The 16802-nt window shown below is 34.5% G+C and overlaps 1 long non-coding RNA gene across 3 annotated transcripts in view; it reads left to right on the plus strand.

Annotated features, from left to right (window-relative positions):
• Positions 1-16802, plus strand: part of LOC141562916 (uncharacterized) — a 74945-nt gene that overhangs the window by 49969 nt on the left and 8174 nt on the right. The gene's annotated exons all lie outside the window — the stretch shown is intronic.

Below are 16802 nucleotides of genomic sequence, written 5' to 3' on the forward strand. Positions count from 1 at the left end.
CATGCTTCTAACATTTGATCCTCAGGTGCACATCCCAATATATCATCCATCTAATTTAATAACATTACTTTTGGAAATGCTTTTCTTACTGGAGTAAGAGCAGCAGCAACATACATTTGGCACATAGTAGGGCTGTTTTTCATTCCCTGTGGCAAAACTGTCCCTTCATATCTTTTATAAGGCTCAGTTGAGTTAACACTGGGCACTGAAAAGGCAAATCTTTTCATATCCTCCTTGTCTAGAGGGATGGAATAGAAACAATCCTTCATGTCTATAACCCAAAGAAGCCATTCTCTAGGCAATTGAGTTGGAGATGGAAGTCCAGGCTGAAGAGCTCCCATAGTTTCCATCTGTTCATTTACCTTTCTTAAATCAGTCAACATCCTCCATTTTCCAGATTTCTTTCTTACAACAAATACTGGGGAATTCCAAGGACTTAGAGAAGGTTGTAAGTGTCCTTGGTCAAGTTGCTCCTGTACTATATCTAATAAGGCCTGAATTTTATCACTACCTAAGGCCACTGTTCTATCCACACTGGTGCATCAGTTTTCCATTGGATAGGAACAGGTAAAAGTGTTGGCAGGCCTTCAATAGCAGCCCTGCCTAAAAAAACGAAGTACTCATTTTTAATTCTAATTGTTGTAAAATGTCTCTTTCCCACAGATTGATGGGGATTTTTTCAACTACAAAAGGAGTAAAAACACCTGTTTCACATTCAAATATCCATCTTAAAGGGGTAGCACTAACTTCAGCTGCTATTGATCCTCCTATGCCAGACATGTAGGTGTCTGCCTTAATCTGGCCCAGTGATTGGGCCAGTTGGCACCTCTAATGATTGTATGATCTGCACCAGTGTCTACCAACCCTTCTAATGGCCTGCCATTTATATAGATAGTGAGCATAGGTTGGCCAGCTGTCACAGCTGCTGTCCAGTATATTCCTGGGTTTTGTTGCTTGGACAGGTTGCTTATCAGGAGTCTGTATCAATAAACCTGGTGCTACTACTTCTCCTGGTTGATAAGTCACACATTGTCTACCTGCATTAGTGACTGGAATATTATCTACACATTCCCCAGTTTCCCACATCAGTGTATAGATGGACACTGTCTTGTAAGTACTCCAATGGAGTCCTCTGTTTCATTTTGGACATGGGGTTTTGGGTTTTGTTCTCCCACCCTGTTTTCTCTATTTGTCTCTATACCAACATTGAGCTTTCAGATGCCCTACTTTACCACATTGAAAGCATTGACAAGTCTCTCTGGAAGCCCCTTGCCAAAAGGGACCCTCTCTTCCCATGTTGGGATCTTGGGAAGTCTGCACCATAGCCTGGCTATAAAAAGTATTTGTGCCCACTGTGGCACAGCATCTTATGATCGCCTCTAAAGGAGCATCCCTATGTAGTCCTAGTATAATCCTCCTACAAACCTCATTGGCATTTTCTTTAGCAAGTTGCCTTACCAAAGTGTCTGTTATTGCATTTTCGTCATTAGTTCCTATGACAGCTGTCTGCAAATGTCCCACAAAATCAGCAAAGGGTTCATTGGCCCTTTTACAACTTTTGTGAAGGTCTCTCCCTTGTCGTTTTTATTGGGGAGAGAAGCCCGTGCTTTGATAGCAACAGCAGCAATTTGCTCATATGCTGCTAAGGAGTAATTAATCTGTACTAAAATGTCTGCATAAGAATCTGCACCTGTTAGTTGGTCACAGGTAACTGAGTATTAACTCCACTATAACTATTTTGTTGGGCTTGTATCCTACAGAGCTCACTATATTCAGAAAGCCACACAAGTTTTGGCCAGGTTCTAAGCATATCCTTGCTATAGATTTTTAGTCCCCAGAGGTTAAAACTTCATAAGCCAAATTCTGTAATAACATCTTAACATAAACTGATGCAGCCCCATAAAGAGAGCAAGCCTTTTGAGGATTTCTATATCAAAAGGAGTGTATCTTCTACTTTCTTGACCTGAAGAGTTAAACTGTTGAATCACCAGATATATTTGCAGTTTTGAATCACCTATATCCTTCCCTTCCTCTGTGGCTTTAAGTACTTCCTTTTGCAATCTAGTCATAGGAGGGGGTGATTGCTGGGGGGAGGTGCTGCTGGTGTCACTGCGCCTCCCACTACTCCTCCCACTACTCCTCCTCCCTCCATCCTGGAAAGTGGAGTTGATGAGGGCATGTCAATAATCTGCTCCCTAGGCGGGGTTGAAGCTGCCTCATGAGAGCCATAATCACTATGCCCTTGAACCTCATTTAAGTCCCCATGCCCTCTAATATGGTCATTAAACTGTTCTTTGTCTTCCTCTTTTTCCTCACATTTCCTCATCTGGCTGTTTCTAAAACTTTTCCTTTTCTATAACTTGCAAGATTGTTTAAGGCCAATTGTATTATGTTGCATATATAGAATGCTTCCGTGGAAATTGAATGAGGACCTTTATCGTTTTAGTGTTCACACAGTTGATCTCCTACTAGTTTCCAAGTATCTCGCCCTATTTCTTTTTCCTACAAGAATTAAGGGGACATGTGTCCTAATGTATCCAAGAGTCTAGCAATCTGTTCCCAGGTTATAATTAGCTTAATTTATATACTTCCACACCCAGGGTCATGTAAAATTTCTCAGGCAAAAAGGTTCGAGTATTGAATATTAACTTCCTACAGAGCTCACTACATATATATATATATATACATATATATATATATATATATATATATATATATATTTAATTATTTATTTATTATTTATTTATTTTATTTTATTTATTTTTTTGCCAATTTCAAATAAAAGAGGCCATTTAATACCCATTCAGTCTATCCTTTCCTCCATATTTATGTATTCTTCACTACCTCCAATTATGAAAAACAGCAAATTCTAATCCATTCTTCTTCTTTTTCACATTTATATTTTATTTTACCCTTTACTCTCCTATATTAAAATTATCAGCAAAGAAGCAATTTCCCCTCTAGCATTTCTATTTTTCTTATTTTAACTTCAACAGTCTTTGAGAACATTAAGGTTCTGAAGGAACCCTTGTTTTTTTTTTCCATAATTAGAATGTTAACACTACTTTATCAAACAGCCACTTTCAATTGTTCAAATAAAGTTATTCTTTCTAGATTTTTCTTGACTATTATGTTTATATTTCCTACTTAATTCTGATCTTTTCATCAGAAATTCTTGAAAATATTTGATTCTATTTCCTCTGTGGCATTATATTCAGTTTTGCAGGTTAAGCTTTTGTTTTTTTGTTTGGTAATATTATATTCCAAGATCTTCTCTTGTTTATAGTGGAAGCCTCTAGGTTTTATATTAGTCTGATTGTTGTTCCTTACTACTTGAACTATTTTTTCTTAACTATACTTTATCCTAGAGTATTTTTTCTTTGATGATTTTCTGGATGTTGGTAATGATATTTTTTCATTTAAGATCCCTTTAAGAAGATAATTCAAAGATTCTTCATATTTTTGCTTTCTCATTCTAATAGATTATATTTTCTTGTTCTAATAGAGTCTAATAATAGTTCTCATTTATGGTTATATGAAATATAATAGGGTTTATTTTAAAAATGGCTTTCATGGAGTTCAATTATTCTTAAATTTCCTTTCTTTGACCATTTTTGCAGTTAGTTGTTCTTTACATAAAAATATTTTTGTGAGACAATTTGATTTTGTTCTAAAATTAGTGGTAATTCTGTTTGATCTATTCCTTTTTTCAGAAAGCACATTACTTAGCTGAAGTTATCCATTTTTTCTTCTTATTATTTATATAGTACTTCTTTCCTACTTCTTTTCTCCAGAGCTTTTATTTCATTTTCTTAATCTCTTCTTTCATTTCTTCTTGATCTTCATATAGTCCTTATGAAAAATCTACTTTTTTCACTGTTATTGTAGTTGTAAAAAAGTTATTTCTCAAATAATAGCTGAAACTGATTTTTGTTTTCTTTGATTTTGCTCAACTTTCCAACTTTAGTTCCGAAGACTGATGCTGTCTCTTCATTTGGGTGGTTGGCCCTGCTTAGTCTCGCCCTAAATCACCTAAGATCTTGTGCTGACCTTCACCTCCCAGAGATATGTGACCATGGATCTTTGAGATTCAGAATTGTGGTTCTTCAAAGTTCTTTATGTTGTCTCAGAACAAAACCTTAGGGACCTTGAAGCCTCTGGGTCTGGACTAGCCTAGAATGATCACACTGATACTCTGCACTGGTTATTGCACCTATTTAGGAATTCCAGGTTCTCTGTTCTAGACATTTATGACTCCCATAGGGTTTTCCCTCTTCCTTTGTGATATAAGAGCATAGAGCCATGGAGGCAAGTATTTCCTGGCTACAGCCTAGGAGGCTGGCAGTTTGTGTGCACTGAGACCATCTTTACTGCTTTTGCTCATGGACTTCCGGTTTTTTGTGCAGGTCTAAAGAAGAAGAAATTACTTACTGTAGTTTCTCATGGATGACTATAAGATGTGGCATGAATTTCAGATTTTTGCTGGAGTAGATATATAGAGGCTGGATACTCTGCCTCCTCTTCTAGATGGCACTTGGCCATAAGCAACTCCAGATATTTAAAATCTGGATGGAGAAATATTCAAATGGATGTGGGATCTTGACTCAGGAATTTTTCCAAATGATGTTGATCATAGCCCATTCTCTTTATGTTCCTCTGTTATGTTTATGACAAGGGACAGAAGCCTTCCTCATTTTCTCCTGACATTAGGAAGGTTTGGGTAAAACAGTATAGTTGCTTACCTACCATCCTTTATTCTTGTTATATACCCAGGTCATTCTTTCTTCCTAGCTTATAATTTCTTGATGATATCTTTTACTCTTTTCAGAGTTCATCAATGATTGTATTGTACTTCTACAAGGCTGAAGGAAGGAGCAGTAACTTTCTGCCTAAGCTTTCCTTTATAGATAGATGGGATCTAAACTTTCTAGCTAATTCCACTTTCCATTAGCAGCTTTGCTTAGTTTGGACTCCAAGATACAATTCCTGATAATTCTCTCAACTTTCCAGCTTCCTTTTGTGTTGTCTTCCCTTTTTAGTCTGTAAATTACTTGAAGGGTTTATGGGACAATCATGAAGGACTAGCATCTCTGATGTAAGAGTTTGCTGAGTATCAGAGATAATCATCCATCTTTGGGGTTCCCCATCACCTAACTCTTAACTGTCACTCCAAGAAGTTGTAGCATATGCAGCAGACACATCTGGGTAAAACTGTTTCAGGAGATGCTTTAAACTAGTTTGAGGATAACTGGCAGGCTTCATTCATATCCATTGATAAGTTTAGAGGGGATGAGCCCAAGCATGTTACCCTGACAGAATGGGTAGATGAGTACAATTTGTTCCCATGGTCATAAAGCACTGAAGCAGGTGCTGTGAAATGCTTAGAGCTTGGTTGGAAATTGAAAATACCAAGGTCATCTATTACAACCTGTGCCATTGATAGTCATCTTGACTGGTTCTGCATTGAAACTGGAATGACCTTGGAAGAATAAGACTAATGATTTTGTACAATTTCGTATTTTGTACAATTTCATCTCACTTAAATCTAATTCACATGCAAGTCAAGATATTATCCTATGATGTCATTGGTCCTCTTCAGAAATGAAGGATGAACAACACAATAAATTCCATAAGGGAAGGGACTTTTCCTTCCTTCCCTCCTTTCCTCCCTCCTTTCCTTTCTTCCCTCCTTTCTCCCTCTCGCCCTCCTTTTCTCTCTCCCTCCCTCCCTCCTTTTCTCTCTCCCTCCCTCCCTCTCTTTCTTTCTTCCTCTTTCTTTCTCTCTTTCTTTTTTTCTCTCTCTTTCTTTCTTTTTCTTCCTTCCTTCCTTCCTTCCTTCCTTCCTTCCTTCCTTCCTTCCTTCCTTCCTTCCTTCCTTCCTTCCTTGCTTTCTTTTCTTTCTTTCTTTCTTCCTCTTTCTTTCTTTCTTCCTCTCTTTCTTTCTTTCTTTCTTTCTTTCTTTCTTTCTTTCTTTCTTTCTTCTCTCTCTCTTTCTTTCTCTCTTTCTTTCTTTCTTTCTTTCTTTCTTTCTTTCTTTCTTTCTTTCTTTCTTTCTTTCTTTCTTTCTTTCTTTCCTTCTTTCTTTCTTTCTTTCTTTCTTTCTTTCTTTCTTTCTTTCTTTCTTTCTTTCTTTCTTTCTTTCTTCTTTCTTCTTTCTTTCTTCCTTCCTTCCTTCCTTCCTTTCTTCTTTCTTTTCTTTTCTTTTCTTTTCTCTTCTCTTCTCTTCTTTTCTTTTCTTTTCTTTTCTCTTCTTTTCTTTTCTTTTCTTTTCTTTTCTTTTCTTTTCTTTTCTTCTTTCCTTTCTTTCTTTTTGTACTCCAGTGCTTAGCATAGTGTTCTGCACATAATAGGTGCTTAATAAATTTTTATTAAGTAGAAAGGTTGAGAAACCAACATACAAGGAATCTTAAAATATAAGGAGATGTCAAAGGCATTTTCGAAACTTGTTAATACTAAAAAGACGAAAAAAGAATATCTGTTACTTCTTACCCATATACCTATTCTACTGCCCACATAAAATCTTTTTGAGACTCATCTACACATAAATTGAGGACATATTTTACAAGGGTAAATGGGGAGGTGGATTCTTCCCAAAGGTGGTGGAGATCTAATGTAAAGTCCAAATCAAAGAGAGATTTCCTGTGACTACTAGAGTCCCCCTAATAATCCCATTTGCAAATAATGGTCTGATGATTACATCCCCAATTGTCATAGACTCTTCTCCAAAAACTTTTTTTTTTCTTGCTGAGGCAATTGGGGTTAAGTGACTTGCCTAGAGTCACAAAGCTAGAAAATATTAAGTGTCTGAGGGCAGATTTGAACTCAGGTCCTCCTGACTTCAGGGCTGCTACTCTATCCATCTAACTGCCCCTGCAAAAACTCTAAAATTTTAAAGCAGTTGAGATTGTTCATATACACAGGAAAGAACTTTCTCTATACATATTTCCACAATTATCATGAGGCAAAAGAAAAATTAGATTAAAAAGGAAAAAAATTGAGAAAGAAAACAAGGTGCAAGCAAACAACAACAAAAAGAGTGAAATACTGTGTTGTGATCCACACTCAGTGCCCACAATTCTCTATCTGGGTGCAAATGGCTTTCTCCATCACAAGTCCATTGGAACTATCCTGAATCACTTCACTGTTGAAAAGAGATGTGTCCATCAGAATTGATCATTGTATAATCTTGCTATTGCCATATACAATGATCTCCTGGTTCTACTCATTTCACTTAACATCAATTCATGTAAGTCTCTCCAGGCCTCTCTGAAATTGTACTGCTGATTGCTTCTTATAGGACAATAATATTCCATTACATTCATATAACACAATTTATTCAGTCATTCTCCAATTGATGGGCATCCACTCAGTTTCTAATTTTTTGCCACTACAAAAGGGCTGCCACAAACATTTTTGTAGATATGGGTCCTTTTCCCTTTTTTAAGATCTCTTTGGGATACAAGTCCAATATAGACACTATTGAACCAAAGGAAATGCATAATTTAATAGCCATTTGGGCACAGTTCCATATTGCCGGAGGAGTTTACATGTTAATGGGGAAAACAACATAAAATGGGAGAAGAAGAAAAGAGGGAAGGTACCACAAGTTCAGGGAAATTCAGCCTAATGGAAAATAAAGAGTTGCCTGGCCTGGGGCCCTCCTAAATGAAGGCTCTGAGAGGAACCCTCCAAGCAGATAAGAGGGCCCCAGGGAGTGTACCTTGGGTATATGATTTACAAGGTTGAAGTGACCTTTCTGAATGAACACGTTTCAAAGTCCAGAAATCCAAAGGTGTGAAACTTGGTGGAAAATGAAAGGCAGATGAACAGGAAAATCCACTAAGAAAAATGTAACTCCTAGAGATATTGGTTATCAAGTTTTCATGGTCTATTCCTGTGATTTTTATGAGCCTATTAGCATTATATATAGCCTCAAGTTGCTTTGCTATGCCCTAACAGTAACAGAAAAGTCTTCTTAAATCCAAAAGTGTCAAATAAGTGAAGCAGGAAATAGGGACTGTTAATTGTATTATAAGGGTCCTGATATGCTGGCCACATTTATAAAACTACATATGTTTGAATATTTCTTTTTATATTTCTATATGAACATATTAGAAGAACATTGACAGCTCATTTTAATATGTTCCCTACACTCAGGCATGTTGTAGCACTCAAATAGAGTGTTTTGCACCTCTGCTTTACAATAAAGAAAGTTACTTGTGAGAAGTATGGTTTTAATGGGAATTTTTTTCAATTCTCTGAGAAAAAGCACAATTATCATTTTTAATCAATATATGTCATTAACATTCTACATATTTTTTGTAATAGCATTGTGGAGTCATTTCCCTTCCTCTTTCCTCTGGGGCTTTATTCCCTATCATCCCTCCACATATTCTCCATACTCCCCATCCTCCCTACTTTTACCCCCTTATCTTCCTATCTTTTCCCCAATTTTCCAAACTTTCCTTATTTCTGTCCAGATTTCCCATATACTTTTCTCAAAATACTCTTTATTTAGCTCTATCTTAGATTGTCATCATGAAAATCTATTAAGAATTTGCTATGTGCTGAGCACTAGGAATATAAATAGGAAAATAAGATAGTCCCTGCTCTTATGGAGCTCAAATTTTAATAGGAGAATATAATGCATACTCTAAAAGCTATCTATAATCTTTATCTCTACTTTCTCATCTCCCAGTACTTAACCCCATATAATCTAGCTTCCATTACAACAGTGAAATTGCCATCTCCAAAGTCAGGAATGATCTCTTTATTACTAAATCTAAAAATTCTTTTCCCAGATTTTGTTTTTCTCAATCTGTTTGAACTTTTGGTATCAGATATAGCAAAGCTTTCCTCTTTGGGTTTCAGTGGTAGTTTTTCTTAGTTCTTTTCCTACCTGACAAGACCACTGAGCTCTCTACACAATGTTCCTCCCAGGCCCCAGGTTCTATCTTGAGATCTCTTTATCTATCCACATTCTCTCCAATGGTGATATCATCAGTTCCCAGGAGGTAATTACTTCTATGCAGATGCCTCCCAAATCCACATCTCTAGCTGTTTTATAAATGTGGCCAACATATCAGGACCCTTATAATACGGTTAACAATCCCTATTTCCTGCCTCACTTATTTGACACTTTTGGATTTAAGAAGATGACCCATGGGGATTACAACCTCCAGATAGGCAAAACTGAACTAGATTTTTTTTTAAATAGTTTTTTTATGCTCCTGCATTTGTTCCCATAGTACCTATGGAGTAAAGAAATTAGTGGACAGATATTTAAATATAAGTGGGGCAGAATTGCACAAAGTCATCAGCCTTCTCCTATAGAATCAGAGGGCTTTGTCAATCCATAGTGAAGCAATATTCAGTCTATGTGATGTATGTAATTGGCTTGGATGTTGATATACATGATACACATGATTGTTCATTTTCTCACTCACTGTTTTGGACAATATAGTTTCATAATTAGATTGGATTCTGGAGATCTGGGATAGAGGGACTTTTGGTGAATAAAAACTCATTTAGCTCTTCCAGTTTGAATCCAATGAATTCATTCACAATTATTCAGCTTATTGTAGTTAAAGACATAGTCCACCAGATGGCAGAAGGAACATAATTGCAAATGTCTTCTAGTCATATAGTATTCTAGAAATTAACAAAACTGCTAGGTCTGACTTAACATAGAATTTATGCAGCAATTACACTGACCTCCCACTCATTTCAATCCAGCCTAAATGAAAATTAAACCACCCTGAGCTCAATGGAAAGCTCAAGTCCTAGTATCTATAGTGAGAAGGTGTCTAACAAGGTTGTTCAATGAGTGTTGACATTGATTTTGAGCTTTCCATTTTGTAAAAATAAATTGTTTCATTTGAGCAATAACCATTTAAGATACAGGCATTATTATTCCTATTTTACAGATGAGGAATTTTACAAATTCCCATTTAAAATGAAGCTGATATATGATAAATGTGGAAATCATATGTTTTGCTGTCTAGGGGAGATGGGAGTGAGGGAGGGAGGGAAAAATTTTGGAACACAAGTTTTTGCAAGGGTGAATGTTGAAAACTATCTTTGCATGTATTTTGAAAAATAAAAAGCTATTATAAAATGAAGCCGATAAAAGTTAAATGACTCACTTATGTCACACAGCTATTAAGTGTCACATGTGCTATTCAAACTCTAGCTCTCCTGACTCCAAGAACACTTTTCATGCTGCCAAGGAGACCCAATGGGGGAAAAATAATCGGATTCATGATGGACCTTTCTTTTTAAAGTGTTTTTGTGTATGTTACTGCATTTATTCCCATAATGCCTATGGAGTAAGGAAACTGGGGGACAGATATTAACTTTCCTTTTCCCAGACCTCTATCACAAGTTTTACCAATGGAAAAATTAAAGATTAAGTATCTCAAAAACATTCCATTGCTCAGTAGAGAAGGAAGTATTTGAGTTTAAATTTCCTGACAGGAAAGCCATTCTATCCATAACTTTATTAAGAATAGCCTTCAGAATGTGTTATATTTCTGAATTCTACAGAAGTTAAAGGTAGATTTCTCATATTTTAAACTTTTCTTAAATTGCTGGACCTTCAAGCCTGCCTAATAAAGTCGTTTGTTCTGTATGTATTAAGAAAATGGAAGTTAGGTTGCTCTTAGTTACTCCTGTTACCTGCTAAAGTAAATGAGAAATCACAAATGTGACTGAAACAACTTCACAACTGATCTAGTTGCACCTGATCTTTAAAAACATGTGTCCTTGTACACATATATTGTATTGAACATATACTTTAACATATTTAACATGTATTGGTCTACCTGCCATCTGGGGGAGGGGGTGGAGGGAAGGAAGGGGAAAATTGGAACAAAAGGTTTTGCAATTGTCAATGCAAAAAAATCACCCATGTATATATCTTGTAAATAAAAAGCTACAATAAAAAATAAATAAAACTAATAAAGAGGTTAAAAAAAAGAAAAATATGTCTTGGACACATTTATTTCTATAGAGGTGGAGAGACTGAAGGCAAATCCAGTATTTATACTTTAAAGAGAAATTTTTAAGTTGGAAAGATGTTTATTTAGAGATTAGCCTGATGGTTTTCGAAAATGGAAGAGAAGGCAGGAAATATTAGCAACACTGAGAAGTTTGCAAAATAATTAGTTTGATTATTTTGTTGTAGGGTTAGCAGCTTTCACAACCACTTTTAATCTGTTTCAGACTTATCAATTTTTTTTCCCCATTTTTTTGTGAGGCAATTGGGGTTAAGTAACTTGCCCAGCTAGGCAAGTGTTAAGTTAACACAGCTAGGAAGTGTTAAGTGTCTGAGGTCAAATTTGAACTCAGGTCCTCCTGACTTCAGGGCTGGTGAGCTATCCACTTTACCACCTAGCTGCCCCACCTCTCCGCCCCACCTCTCTACCCACCCCCCCAATTGTATTTCTAAAATAATTTTATAAGGAATTTGAGTAAGAAGAATTTAAAGACAGAAGTGAAACTAAAATAGGCCTACAGCTTTTTTTCTTTTTCTTTTCTTTTATTATCTTTCTTTTTTTCTCCATTTACAAGTTAAATGCTCTTTTGATGAGTTTGAAATTTTCAGGCCTTAGGCAACATCCATTACACACACACACACACACACACACACACACACACAGAGTAGCCCTCCCTCCCCATTCCCAGGAGCTCCTTATCTTTCTTCAAATTTAGTTCAAACATCTCTTTGGGTTAACTCATTGCAGCTCAGAACTCCTAGGTCCGGTCAACATGAGCCTCCCCCCATAAGAGGGATTATGGATTTTGTAACTCCCCAGGCCCAATTTGAGAGTATTTTAAAAATTATGATGATTTAAGAACTTACAAAAGACTAGCTATTTCATTTCATTATTCTAAATTCGACCAAATACATATTCATTTTCATATAAAAGTACTAAAGGAATTATATATAAAATTTATTCATAAAAATTATACATAAAACTTATACAATTTCATATTTTAAGTATATAATTTCAGAACATTGGTTTGAAATGTGTCAAATTTTCCTAACTATCCCATTTTTCTGTTTCCTCTGAACTTTTTACTTTTCCCTTTTTGATCTGATTTTTTCTTGTGTAGCATAATTCTTAAAATATGTATAGAAGAATTGCACATGTTTAACATATATTGGATTACTTACTGTCTAAGGGAGGGGGTGGGAGAAGGCAGGGAAAATTTTGGAACACAAGGACCTGAGTTCAAATGTGGTCTCAGACACTTTTCCTAGCTGTGTGATCCTGGGCAAGTCACTTAACCCCAGTCTCAGGAAAAAAAATAAAAAAAATAAAAAATAAAGAAGCTCAAAAAAAAACCCCACAAACTACCTGATCATTGATTTTTATCATTTATTTGTCTTATTTTTTATATGTCAGTTCCCTGTTTTTCTTAGATATAATACATTTATTAGAAAATTTCAAATACTTTCTCCAGTTAAAAATTCTTCTAATTTTAGATTCATTGATTTTGTTGGTGTAAAAGATTTTACTTTGTGTAATCAAAATGGTTTGTTTTATTTCCTATGATCTTTTCTAATCTTTTTTGGGTCAAGAACTTTTCCTTATCCATAGTTGTAAAAGTTGTCTCTTTTCTCATTTTAAACAATGATGTAATATTTTACATCATGATGTGTCAGTGATTTTATGTCAGTGATATAATTTATAAGTCATTTTATCCATTTGCAATTTATTTTAATGATGGTGTATAGTATTTATTGTAGATATGTGTGATTTGGAATGCTGGTCTAAACCTAATTTCTACTTAAGCATTCTAATAGTAGTAGAAGTTTTTGGTGAATAGTGCTTATCCTCATTAGGTGGGGTCTTTGGGGTTATCAGACACTACGTTATTAAATGCATTTGTATTATTTCCCAATTTGTACCATTGATGAACTTTTCTATTTTTCAATAATTTTGATGATTATTGCTTTATAGCTTGAAATCTAGTTCCTCTTCCTTCCTATATTTTTCATGTATTTCCTTAAAATTATTGGCCTTGTTCTTTCAAAGTGAATTTTGTTATTTTTGCTGTGTCTACAGAATGAACCTTTGGTAGTTTGATTGGTATGACACTGAATAAGTAAATTTATTTAGATAGTATTATCGCTTTTATAATTTTTATTATATTATCCACCAAGCAGTCAGGTAAGTAGAGGCAAACACACACAAGGATTATATACAGGTCTGGGGTAAAACTCCCTATACGATGGACCTTTGCCCTGATTAATCAGGACAAATGACCTCACATTCTAATTCTAAGTGAGGAAAAACTTCTAACCCAAGCTCATTTTTAGTATTACTAACTTACCTTATGTGGAAGGTTTTGTTTTGTTTTGTTTTTTCAATGTGGAAGTTTTAATGTCGAGGTGGCCCTACCTTAGTCTCACAAGAAAAGAGCTATATCATCCTATACTTTGTAAACCACGTGATTTCTGGAGAAAAAAACTTGGGCCTTGGGCACACAGCTGACCTTCACTCACTCTTTAGAACACTGGATAGCTTTCGCAGTTCATTCATAATAAACATCTATTTATTTTAAAAAACTTTTTTAAAATAAATATCTTTTACCCCTGATCTTATTTCATAGGTTTCTAGTGTTTCTCTATTATGGGCAATTATGAGCATTTGTTTTAGATAGACAATATTTATAAAAATGAATGGTCCATTTCTACTACATTTTTAAAGGTTTCACAAAAAAATAGATGCCGTATTTTTTTCAAATTTATATCATGTGCTTTTATTTTTTATTACTTTTATGGCCTATTATGTTTATAATTTTCTTAATATTAATAGCAACTCATTTTTGATGTAAATCAAATCTGGCCATAGTGTGTAACCTTTTTAATATGTAGCTGTAGAACTTTTGATAATTTCTTATTCAGTATTCTTTTGTAGCAATATTCAGTGGTGATATTGGTCTATCTTTCTCTTTTGTCTCTCCCTCATTTAGATACCAAGACCTACTTTGCATGGTAGAATAATTTGAGAATACCCGTTCACTTTCTCCTTTCACATAAAATTTATTTAATATTGAGAATAATTGTTCCTGGAATGCTTGATAAAATTTACTTTAAATCTACATAGTTCAGAGGTTCCTTTCACCTTTAAAGAGTTCATTCATGATTTGCCTAAATTATTTTTCTGAAATTTGGTCATTCTAATTCTCCATTTCATTTATTGTTAATACACCCATTTTTATTTTAAAAATACTCTTTAATTACTGCTTACTGAAAATTGAGCAAAACTTTTCCTAATAATTTCCTTTTTAATTATTGTTCATTATAATTTTTCATTTTGATACTGGAGATTTGAAATTTCTCTTTTAAAAATATTGATAAATAATTTACCTATTATTGTCAGCTTTATTTTTTTAAATATCCTAGTTTTGTCTATTTAGTGAGTTTTTTTTTAACCATTAATTAATTTTTTAATCATTAATTAATCACTTCTTTGGTTTCCAGGATTTCTATTTTTTTTTAAATGAAATTTTCTGATTTGTTACTTTTCTATTTTTAAAATTGCATGCCCAATCAACCAAGAAATGTTTTATTAAGAACCTATTATTCTTGGCACTGTGATAAATGCTAGGGATACAAAAATAAATAAATAAATAACTGATAAAATTAAAAGATAGTCTCCCTGCCCTCAAGGAGAGCCTAGAGTCAGGAAAACTCTTCATGAGTTCAAATCCAGTGTTAAATACTAGCTATCTAGTTGAAAAAAATAACTCAACAACAAATTCTAAATTTGTTAATGGATAGAAGAATGGATAGAGCACTGGGCCTAAGGTCTGCATTAAAATCTGATCTCAGAAACTTCCTAGTTCTGTGACTCTAGGCAAGTCCCTTAACCCACAATTTCCTCATCTATAAAATGAGTTAGAAAAGGAAACTAGAAAATCCCACATGGGATCACAAAGAATCAAATATGGTTGAAACAACTGAGAAACAACAACAATAAATTTTATGTCAAAATTATGCTCAATTATTTTTAAAATGCTATAGATTTCTTAGATCTATATATGCCTCTATATCTATTCAGAAATCTCCAGGGAAACTGATTTCTTTTTCTTCCTTCCTTCCTTCCTTCCTTCCTTCCTTCCTTCCTTCCTTCCTTCCTTCCTTCCTTCCTTCCTTCCTTCCTCTTTCTTCCTTTCTTTCTTCCTTTCTTTCTTCCTTTCTTTCTTCCTTTCTTCTTCTTTCTTTCTTTCTTTCTTTCTTTCTTTCTTTCTTTCTTTCTTTCTTTCTTTCTTTCTTTCTTTCTTTCTTTCTTTCTTTCTTTCTTTCTTTCTTTCTTTCTTTCTTTCTTTCTTTCTTTCTTTCTTTCTTTCTTTCTTTCTTTCTTTCTTTCTTTCTTTCTTTTCTTTCTTTCTTTCTTTCTTTCTTTCTTTCTTTCTTTCTTTCTTTCTTTCTTTCTTTCTTTCTTCTTCCTTCTTCCTTTCTTTCTTTCTTTCTTTCTTTCCTGAGGCAATATGGGTTAAATGACTTGTCCATGGTCACACAGCTGGGTTGTGTTAATGTGTGAGGTTAGATTTGAACTCAGGTCCCCCTAACTTCAGGGCTGTTGCTGTATCTATTGCATCACTTAGTTGCCCCAAAACTTCCATTTCTAACATTCTATTAGAGTTCTATTAGAGGCATCACTTCTTTCATGTTTAATTTTTTAATTTTGTCCAAATCTAAAAGAATTATATTTAGCTCCCCAATTATTATTCTTATTATGAGTCCTATAATATATTATAATAAGAGCAACTGGGTGCTCAGTACATGGAGCACTGGACCTGTAATCATCAAAATCTGAGTTCAAATTTGACCTTAGACATTTACTAGATGTGAGACTATAATGCAATTCATTTAACCTCATTTTTCTCAGCTTCCCCATGGTAGTGATAGTATCAGATATGGAGGTGATAGTATCAGATACCTTTCAGAATTGTTGTGAGATTCAAATGAAATTTTCATAAATTACTTCACAAGCCTAAAAATGCCATATTGATATTAGCTCTATATTAGCTATTTTTACATTTTTGCTAGAGTAAAAATGGAAGAGTTGGACTTACCTTTAACCTTTCATGTGGCCATCACAGTAAAAAATGAAAGTTCTATCTATAAGGATTTTAACCTCCATAACTAAATGAAGGGTATTTTGAGATTACAAAAGCAATACATTGAAGTCAGGAATCAAATAAATGAGTATAAAAATATTGATTAAATCCATATATAGTGCAAAGTTCTATACTCTGCACTGGGAATTCAAATAGCAAAAGCAAGACAGTTCCTAAGTCAAGGAGGTTACATTCTAAAAGGGAAAGAATATCGGGAGACAATCTATCAGAGTTGTATTCAAAGAGTATCTAAGGAGTGATAGGCTTGGTGATTTGATGCACAGAACAATCAACTGACATTCTTTTTTAACATTTCTAAAAACATGGATAGCACTGATTTGATTGAATTCAGAAAAAGGAGAGAAAAAGGAGAAAGGACAGATTGACAGTGTGGATGGCAAAAAAGGCTGGAGTGAATGATATGGTATATAGTCTGATGGTCTGGATAAGCAGGATTGGTATTCAGGCTAGTTGAATTTTTATATTCATCAATCAAGACAATTCAGCTAAGAGTTCTAAAACTCATTGGATCTGTAGCCAGGTCAATGGCAAGAAGAAGAGAAAAGGCAGAAGAGCTCAGTTCTTAGACTGCTTATTTTCTCACCAAGAAGAGTGACCATTGGATTGGAAATGTAGAAACAAAAGAGGCTAACAGGGAATTGATA

Source organism: Sminthopsis crassicaudata, chromosome 3 (genome assembly GCF_048593235.1).
Source record: "Sminthopsis crassicaudata isolate SCR6 chromosome 3, ASM4859323v1, whole genome shotgun sequence".
Classification (NCBI taxonomy): Eukaryota; Metazoa; Chordata; class Mammalia; order Dasyuromorphia; family Dasyuridae; genus Sminthopsis; species Sminthopsis crassicaudata.